This window comes from Mytilus trossulus, unplaced genomic scaffold, assembly GCF_036588685.1.
Source record: "Mytilus trossulus isolate FHL-02 unplaced genomic scaffold, PNRI_Mtr1.1.1.hap1 h1tg000024l__unscaffolded, whole genome shotgun sequence".
NCBI lineage: Eukaryota > Metazoa > Mollusca > Bivalvia > Mytilida > Mytilidae > Mytilus > Mytilus trossulus.
In genome coordinates, this window is record NW_026963290.1 from 2,733,768 (window position 1) to 2,744,713 (window position 10,946).

Genomic DNA, 10,946 nt, shown 5'->3' on the forward strand with positions numbered 1-10,946 from the left:
TGGGTCAAAGATTCACTCAAGGGATAAATTAACAACTACAAGAAATTTAAACTGGAATCATTCAGGAAAATTTAAACTTTTGGGAATAAAATTTGATCTGTTCAGTGAAAATAAAACGCTTGTAAATTTTGAAGAAAAAATAAAAAAAATACAGAGCCTGCTAAATTCCTGGGTTTATAGAGATTTAACATATATGGGAAAGATCACTGTCATTAAATCACTTGCTCTACCTATTCTTATTCAATCATTGACAGTTTTGCCAAACCCGCCGGATGATAAAATAAAAGAAATCCAAAATATTTTTTTTAGTTTCTTGTGGTCAGGAAAACCAGACAAGATAAAAAGAAAAGTTATGATAGGGTTATTTGAAAATGGGGGGTTGAAAATGCCAGATATAAGATCCTTTTGTTATTCATTAAAGATGACATGGATAAATAAACTTTTATACCCTTTGAATATATCCCCATGGAAAACATTGTTAATAGATCAATACAACAGATTAGGAGCAGACAAAATATGGTTGATGACCCCTGATGGTATCCAAAAGATTTCTTCAAATTTTAATAATTTCTGGAAAGATATTTTACTAAACTGGAATATCCTAAACACTGTCACTAATGACACTGCTGAAGGGATCATGAAACAATCCATATGGCTAAACAAGAGTTTGAAAATTAATAATAAAACTATCTTTTACCAGAGGTGGGTTGAATCAGGAGTTTTCTTTATAGGTGATTTACTTGATGAAAACAGCAATTTTTTTACTTTAAAGGAATTCTGCGAAAAATATAATCTTAATATTAATTTCTTGGAATACCACTCTTTGCTGCATATGATACCAAAAGACTGGAAAAATTTAATCACTACTTCAGAGAAAATTATGCACATATCTAACGATAAATTTGAATTTATAAAAAACAATAAAAAGTCATGTCAGTTCTTTTATAAAATATTCTTGTCAATGTATACAGAACGTCCTACAAAACAAGAAGACAAAATGTGTAAGGAACTAGGCACTCATATAGAAAATTGGGATTTCATCTATAGTTTACCCTTTTGTTGCACTAAAAACAACAAATTTAGTATGTTCCAGTTTAAGATTTTACATAGAACTCTCGCTACAAATGCATTATTGCAGAAATATGGGTTAAAAGAAATTAATTTATGTAGTTTCTGTAATGAAACTAAAGAAACTATAAATCACCTATTCTGGGAATGTAACCTAGTTAGAAATTTGTGGTTAGAAATTGCAGCACTTTTTCAAGTTGAAAATAATATAACTTTAATTCTTAATGTGGAAAACATTGTTCTTGGGTCAGAGTCTTGGGATATTTCCCTAAACTTATTCACTATTCTAGTTAAATATTACATTTATACATGTCGCTTTAATAATTCATTACCGACTCTTACGGGTGTCATAGTTATCAAAAATACCAGGATTATAATCATAGCTATGATTAAAAATTCCTACCAAATAGAAAAAATATCTACCTCCTTTTACAGATCCCCTAGAGCAAGAGAGAAATTTGATTGTAAATGGGAATTAATTAAAAACATAGTTCACATGTGAGGAGAGATCTTTCTATTTTGTACTTACTTAAGGCTTTATAATAGTTCATGTAGAATTAATCATATGTTGATGCACATCACAACTGGACAGTGATTTGTGTGCATCTTAAAAGTACTATCTATGTTGATTGCTATTGTTATACATGTTATATATATTGATATACTAATTTTTGTTTGATTGTATTTGAATTATCTCCCCTTGACTTATGTTGACATTTATTTATGTGACTCTGTCCAACATGTTGTCCAATATGTTATCTGTTAATGATCTCTGGTGGCCTCTCCTGGTACCTCTCATGTTCAACATCATTGTATAGGCAGTGATGCATGTGGCTAGAGGAGAAGGCTGATGCCATCATTAACCTTATCAACATATTCCGGTATTCTAATCCAGAGTGATAAAAGATGTGTATGATCTGGTAGAAAATTTAGACTAATTAGCATAACTAACTTTTTAATTTTAGACTGTTATTGGAAAATTTAATATCAGTATATGTATTATGAAATAACTATATAACTATATATCACAATATATACTTGGTGTATTTTCAGATGAAATAAAAATAAATTACAAAAAAAATATACTTCTTTTCAAAAATATACATAATATGATTGAATTTGATCTCGGAATATATATATATTAAGTGCCTGTTATCATTGTAACCGAGATCGTTTTTATAATAGATAGATTGTCAGATCACAGATAAATTTGTGTTACGTTCTGTGCGTACTTATTTTCAAATATTTGTATTTAATCCTGTTCATAAAACGGAAGTATTAATTTTCAAATTACTTTATTTTCGATGTTTATACTACGAAACAAAGATATTAATTTTTTTTTTAAATCAACGAAGAGCGGTCCTGGTTACAAGTTAACTTAGTGTTGAGCAGACCAGTCAAAAGTTAACTTTGTGGCAGGACCGGTTTCCAAGTTAACTTGTGTTAACTTTATGACAGGTCTGGTTCCGAAGTTAACTTATGTTAACTTATGACAGAACTGGTTCGAAGTTAACTTATATCAATAGCGGACCTGTTTCCAAGTTAACTTTTTGGCAGACATAAAAACAGTCCTAGGACCAAGTCCGCTTTTCAAGTTAACTAGATTTTGGTCCTAGGACTGATCAGAGCAGTCCTATATTCGGTCACAGGTTAACTTTGACCAGTCCAAATGACTGGTTATCAAGTTAACTTGCTGTACAGGTTAGGAGTGCACCCATCTGTATAATCCATTGAGTCGGTGATTATCCAAAATTGTGGATGATTACCTCCTCAGCGGACCATAATTATATATTGTTTGATTTGTTTACTAACTAACACAACATTGATTACTGTACTTTTTCAATTCTTGTAGTTATGTAAAGAAAGATATTTGATTTTTTACTTTATTTTCTAGCTGATTCATCTTTGAAATTTTCCAATACACATTGGTTATTAGTCAATTTCAAAAATTTTCAGTTGTCATTTTGTCCAAGATTTATAAAAACTAATTCACTGAGTAATTCAAATTTTTGAATAGCTACGTGAAATATATGTAGCGTAAATATACCAGATATATTATTCATATTTATGACATTAATTTCACCATGATGAAAATAGTCATGTTGAAATAACTTTTTATGTTATTTTACAAGAGAGTTACCCGTAAATATGTTACATTACGGGGCAGTGTGTAAAAATGTAAATACACCTACTTCATGAAATTGTAGTAATTCTAAATACGTTTTATCCCTAGTTCCCATGCTATATTGGGAGACCTTAACATCGTTCGTGACATAAACACATCAAACGAATTGATAACAAATAATTGAAAACAACACGTTTGATATTTTCTTGAGTCCGCAGCGCTTTTCTGAATTTACCTTCATCAGGAACGCTCAAAGCCAAGCATTTGAAATCCGAAGATGCATAAGTACCGAAACCGTTGACGAGCTATATGTAAAAAAAAAACTCAAATAAATAGCCAAATTCATGTAAAGCCAACTTTGCCTGTTAAAGTTGAAACCCTAGATTCTTAATATTTTCAAAACTTATAAACGTACAATTCACCGTTATATTCCGGACTTGGGACCTTAAGGCATTTTTGAAAAAAGTTAACATGATCTGGCCGAAAAGATTTACCAAAGTCAACGCTCTCAAATGAAGATATAGAATTTTCTTTTCAATTTTGCTATAATATTAAAAACTGTAACACAACAGGATACTCAAGTTCTTATATTTAATCAATATCATTCTAAAACATATATTCATATAAAAAGTATGATATAAACAATTAACAATGCAAGGCCTTGTTAATATAATAGCATTTTGTTAGTGTTTTAGTTTATACACCCTCTGATTGGCAATCGAAGTGATCTCCGAAGACTGGCGACGTTATATAAATCGATATCAACATGCATAAAGATATAGAAATATACGGATTGGTTTTCGTTGGTTTATTTGATTTCAATTTATCAAATATAGTTTAAACATAAATGTCAATCATCGTTTTTGTCAGTATAAGAATAAGTTTCAGCGATGTGTCTGAGCTTATTTTAAATAAACTGAACCCAGGATAATTCCTAAAGCAACTGCAAATAAGTATGCCACTATTTTCATTTCACTAATGACTGAAAACCATTATATGATATTCTAATATAATGTTGTTCTATATCTCGTAGCTAATGCTCCTTTACGTGACTTGATTTGTTTGGTTGTTTTCGATAATCAAAACATATTCTGATATATACTTAAACAGTCCGAATATGCTAAACACGTCACTGTCATAGAAGTTTTCACCACCAAAACGTCATGGTGTATATGTTACAGAGAATTTGTATAATCAGGGATTATGTAGAATCCCTGATTTTTCAGGGAATATGTAGAATCACTAAACTCATTAGTAATTATATATAATCCCTGAAAATGACCAGTGATTTTACATAATCACTGAACATTGTAATAATTATTCTACAAATTCCCTAATATGATTTCAGGGATTATGAATAATTTAATGGTCCTTTGTTTGATAAACAAAATTAATATAGACAAATAATAATTTTTAGTTTCTTTCATTTTCCTTGCCAGATGAAATAATTTGCTTTTAAACACAGCGGATAATCTAAAAGTTAAAACCAACACAAGGTTTCGAAATATAGTTGAAGACTTCAAAATTATTAACATCAACATTCCCTTTATAACGATAGCTTTACATGTATTGTTTGTTTATTAAAAGCCAGCGTCAAATGCATATTTATGCTCTATTTGTAAATCCACAAGCATGTTATTTGTGATAAATGTAAAGCAAAAGGTGAAGTAGATTATGGAACAACTGTTTTGTGTGGGGTTTTTTTTGTTCAAAGAACAATTTGCAAGAAATTCAAACTGTGAGAATTTAGGCATCTTAATGTATAGAAAAACAGGCATAACTTGGGAATGACAAATAGAACAAACTTTGAGAGGAAGCTTGCATATTCTCATAGCAATTCAACAGGATAAAAAAGAAAAGGGAAACCCAAAAAAAAACATAATGGCAATTGCTACAAACAAAAAGTCTGAAGAAAGATATTTCCTGACCACAAATTAATAGTATCTTTCTTGCTCGAACCATTTCAAGGTTGCAAATTCCCATTTATTAATTTTTTTATTTTTTTTTGGAAGGGGGGGATAAATGTACCTTTGGATGTTTTTATTGAACTTTTTATTTCTCTTAGGCGTGTTGTTAAAATCTGATTCGATATGTGCAGGAAAAGGATTTTTAAAATTTGGATTTTGAGGTAAAAACAGATGTGAAGCATATAATTTTAATATATTGTGTTTAACATTTTAATATAGTATGCCTAACTACTTTTAAAAAAATGGGTTTTTATTTTGATATGTTGAGCTTAACATTTTACAATTTTTGTTACTTTATTCTGATGCTTATGTGATTTTATAGCATAAATTACTTTCATTCATTTTCTTTCTAAATAAAAATATTTCTTCATTTCAGTAATTATGTAGAATCCCTGACGTTTTTTCTAGTGATTATACATAATCCCTGAAAATTTCAGGGATTCTACATAATCACTAAACTAGTCAGTGATTCTACATAATCCCTGAAAATTTCAGGGATTCTACAAAATCACTGATTATACAAATTCACTGTAACATATACACATTTCGTTAGGTCATCACTCGAGAGACTTACTTGCTCTGTTTACTTGTATTTTGTATGTTTTGTTGCTATGCCTGTATTCATATTGTTACATGGGTGTATACCCTTATAGGTTTTTTTCCTAATATAACCATGTCTAGCACGTTAATATACAGGTTATATCCACTAAACATTTTTAAACTAGATCAAGTCCTCAAAAGGGGAAGATTCATTGGGTAAGGGTAACCTTTGACTGTTAGGAAAACTTTTATTTCTGATACTTTTCTGTATACATACACAAACTATTTGAATTTAAAGATACTTACACATTATTTATATTTATATGTATAGATTATTTATAAGTATCTGTCCATGAGCATGATGGCAATGTACTGAAAAATGCCTTAGACTTACCAAAAGATCTTTAGAAATGTATTCATGATGTTATCAATTAATTCATAATTTATAATATGTTCCATCGGATAACTCGTAGCCTACAGGGTTAAGTGGATATGTTTGAGGTTTATACGTACGAATAAAGGATTAGTCGAATACTCATTGATAAGACAGCATCCTAACTAATTAAAATATTCGAATCAATAATATGCAAGTATGCAATAAAAAAAAACATTTCTACATCTAAAGGGAGTAATATAGTAAACAACAAAAAAGATCATACATGTAACCACATCACAGCTTAATGTGACTCCTAAATATCTGAAAGTCCCTACTTGTAGTCAAAACTACAGAAACCACCAGTAAAATATTGTATTATCGCGGCCTCTAGTAAGTGTTCTTCGACAAATAGTTCAGTGCTTCTAACTGTTTTTTTAACTACTATCAACAAACTAATCATAAACTTATGTAATAAAATATATGAAAACAGATAAATATTTTTGTTTAAAAACATTAATTTCGTGTTTTACATAATCTTTTTAATTCTGTGATCTGTTTTAAATTTTCAACACTTTACCCTATAATTCCGCTCTTTTAATCACACGTTTTGCTATTTAGTTAAATGCTCGTTTTGTAAATTAAGATCTTAGTTTAAAACCTTCTTGTCTAGTGAGAAAGGTAAATATTCTAAATATATTTACTGAAGCTATGATGAGATGAATGAAGGTGTAAATTTTCTCCTAAATAACATTGATGTCCCGGGATTATTTTACGTTTCGGCAATACAGTTCTTCGACAGATTGTTGGTATTTCTATGAACACCGAATTGTGCCCCTGTTATATGAAACTTGTACTGTTATGAATCACAGTTAATGACCAAACATTTTACAACACTTAACATCTAAGATTTCTTAATGATATACTTCCGTTAAATAAATAAGAATTTTATATCTATCAAAATATCTTGCCGAAATTTACCTAAATGAACCTACTTGAAATTTATCAATAATAAACGGTGATAATTATCCGTTCCTGAATTTAGATATATCAGTTTAAAACCAGAATCTCCGCACTATAACTACGAAAAAAAATAACGATTTTTCGTTCCGTTTCGTTCATGTTCCTTCTTCAGACGGTTATGTTTCTTTGGCACAATCTTTTATATGGTGTATATATATCACAAATCATTCGCCATGGCCGTGTATGTTGTACTATTTTAGATTTTTCAATTAACGTAAGTGTGTACTACTGGTTACATATTATGTCAAGGATTTCCAGAACTTTCCTAGCGTTTCCATAGATATAAACATATGGTTTTGAAGTTTGGTTGTCAATGAACAACCTTATTTCCAACGGTTAGCACATCCTCATGTTTACGGAAATGCTGTTTAAGCTGGGGTCACACATTCAGGATTTGTTACTGCAGTCCTTGACAGGACCATTCCCGATTAAAATTTGTCAAAAGTCTGATCAAGAGTTTGTGAATCGTGGGAAGAAATTCAAACTTTAATTAAAATTTGTGAAAAAAATGTTTAGCTACCACAACAATCTGATATGGTTCAGGAAGCGTCGTTAATCAAGCGTTTCCAAGCGAAGATGTCCCGATTATCCCGTTCCCAATGCGCTTTTAATCTGATTGTAGCTTTCGCATGGTAAAATTCGACCGAGTCTGTCACGACTGTGTCCCGATTCTACGAATTTAATCCGACAGAGGTCAGACAGTGAACAGACAGTGAACAAACGCTGACGGAATTCATCCGCTCGAAAACAGTCGGCATACTTGGAATGATCAGGTATTGTCGGAACGTAATCATATCACGATCCATTATATTGCATTGCAAACATTTTTGTCTGGCCTCAGTCGTATTATATTCTGTAATTGTAGGGATTCCGACGTGGGTATCATTGACAAATTTCGTATTAAAACCTGGACTGTTCCGGAACTGTTTTGGCAAAACCGGTTCGCAATCGGCAAAATCTGGATGCAATCGGCAAAAACACAGTAATGAAAAATTTCTCCAGATGATTCCCGTTCCACAGGACACCGACCAGAAAACATTGAACACTGTTAGGATTTTAATCCGATACAGCAGAATTTGTCAATACATGGTCACGTTTGTAATTCGACTAGACAAAGTCGACTAAGTTTCCCCGAATGTTACGGGACGCACCTAACTGTCGGGGTACTTCCCCGAACTATTCGGACCGTTCCCTACACGTAACAATCTGTTACGAACTAAAACTACTGCGTTCTGACAATGATAGGACAATCCAGATATTTGAGGATAGTATTCCAACTTTTTCACTTTTTGGTCTAATCGCTGTCTGGTCTAAAAAATGAGCAATATTCGGTAAGGTGTGAACCCTGCATTACTGAGCCCAGATATGAAAAAATAAACGATCCGGGTTTAACTTAATTTAAAGACTCTTTAACTTGTTCTAAAAGGTTACCAATACAAAATCCAATTATTCAGAGAACAAAAATCTACATCAATTTTCTATATTAATGAAGAAAAGCTATTTCCAATCTATTATATTACGTAAGTAACTATTAGCGTCCTATTAGAGAAAACAACTCAAGCGACATAAGTATCTACCTTATACGTTAAATGTTACTTAATAATGGTATTTGTACGTATGAAGCGTCAACTACATGTTATTTATACCTTTCAAGCGTCATTTCAACATACATTGTACGTGTGAAAGTGAAAATTATAAATTTGGATTGTCTTTCTTTTCCCAAAATAATTTTTAGACGTTAAACAGGTGTAAACTTGCATACGTAAGATGATAAGTCGGTGATTGTTTGGCAGATTTCTATTTTTTTTTACAGTAAGCTAAAGTGGCCTCCACAAATATTCACTTTGTGGTTAAAGTTTTTGAAATTTTAATATAACTTTCTTAAACTATACTGGATTTTTACCAAACTTGGACAGAAGCTTGTTTATGATCATAAGAAAGTATCCAGAAGTAAATTTTGTAAAAATAAAATTCCATTTTTTCCGTATTTTACTTATAAATTGATTTAGTTTTTCTTCCATTTAACATTACATACAGTCTGCAGTTAAAGTTTATAAAACATTTATTAGATTCATAAACTATCCTGGATTTTTACCAAACTTGGATGCTTCTTTTAAGACTTTTAATCAAAAGACAGTATCGAGAGGGAAATTTTTATTGATGTTTCCCTCATTTTTGTTTAGTCTGCGATTAACAGCAAAAGTAGGCGAGACATGTGGCACTTTAAATCCAATGGCTAAAGAGGAACTAATTTTTATTCAGTGCCTTGTTACAATCTGAACTGTCTTGTTAGGGACAGTTCTTTTATACATCTACAAACGTGACTTGAATTTAGAAAGAATGTTGTTTGTTTCTACCTTTGACAGGTACTTACTTTTAAAAAGCCCAAAGCCACAAATAAAATGATTCTAAAAAGTGACCATTACTTTTGGCCTCATATACTTAACGTTAGGTTAATTAAAGCCAAACTATTAAAGTCTAATTAAATACGATGACCACACGTTGCTGAATGAAAAAGCAATTGTCATAAACTTGAATATCCCTTAAGCTAAAACATTTACAAATAGAAAGTCACGTTTGTAGTTTAACAATAATACATACATTTATAAACTTTAGAAATTATATTTAATAATTTCAATACTTTCGATCACTGCATAGTGTTACATACCCCCCAATGTTCTAAAAATATAGCATAAATTTCTTTGCTACAAATATAACACTACAGGATCGAAAGATACCTAAAATAAAGAATCAATACACAAACCTGAAATAAAACATAAATATATATATTATATAAATCAATCAATTGATAAATTTTACATAATTGTTCAATTTATTGTCAAAAGTTCTATGCTATCATTCTCCATCTACCATTTTCGTCTACCATTTCTCCGTCCACCATTCTCCGTCCACCATTCTCCGTCCACAATTTCTCCGTCCACGATTTGTCCGTCCACCATTTCTCCGTCCATGATTTTTTCCGTCCACCATACCTCCGACATCCATTACTCCGATATCCTTACTCCGACATCCTTACTCCGACATCCTAAACTCCGACATCCTAACTCCGACATCCTAAACTCCGACATCCTTACTCCGACATCCATACTCCGATATCCATTCTCCGACATCATTACTCCATCATCCATAACTCCGCCATTTGTATATACAATGTATAAAGAACAGTTAATTGTCATGTTTGTATATATATGAATAAATATAAAGTCAGTATATGTGATCGTATAGTGTTTTAAAAAAATGTTCGTTATAATCGAATAGTACTTCAGTATTTACACGTTGTGTTTTATGCTATTTCTTCAATTTATATTCGCACTGTTTGTTCTGCTAATTTTAGCAGTGGATTTAAATTATTAGTCACTTCTTCCTTTGAGTTGTCTAACATTGGTGTAGAGGGAACATCTCTGGAGGTGTTAACATCACCCTCGGTCTTAGCCGACACCAGTTTACTCACTCTGTCATACTTAGGGGCGACATTCTGCATCTTGCAACCACTTCCTCGTTTGACTGAACAAGGTAACTTATTTCTATATTTACATAATATGAAAATGATAATACCTAACAAAAGAAAAATTACTAGATAAATTACGTTATACACCCAATTTGGAAAACTTGAATCTTCTTGTATGGTTTGTAAATTTTTCAATTGGTAAATCAGATTATCCATTGGAATTTCTTTAATATTTTTCAACTCTTTTGGTAGCTCAGTCAAGTTAAACTTTGGTAAGGAGTCATGAAACGGCTTCCAAAGTTTTCGCATTGTTAAATTATAATTTTGAATAACTTTCGTAAATGGATCATCCTCAAGAGTATATGAAGATTGTCTACTATA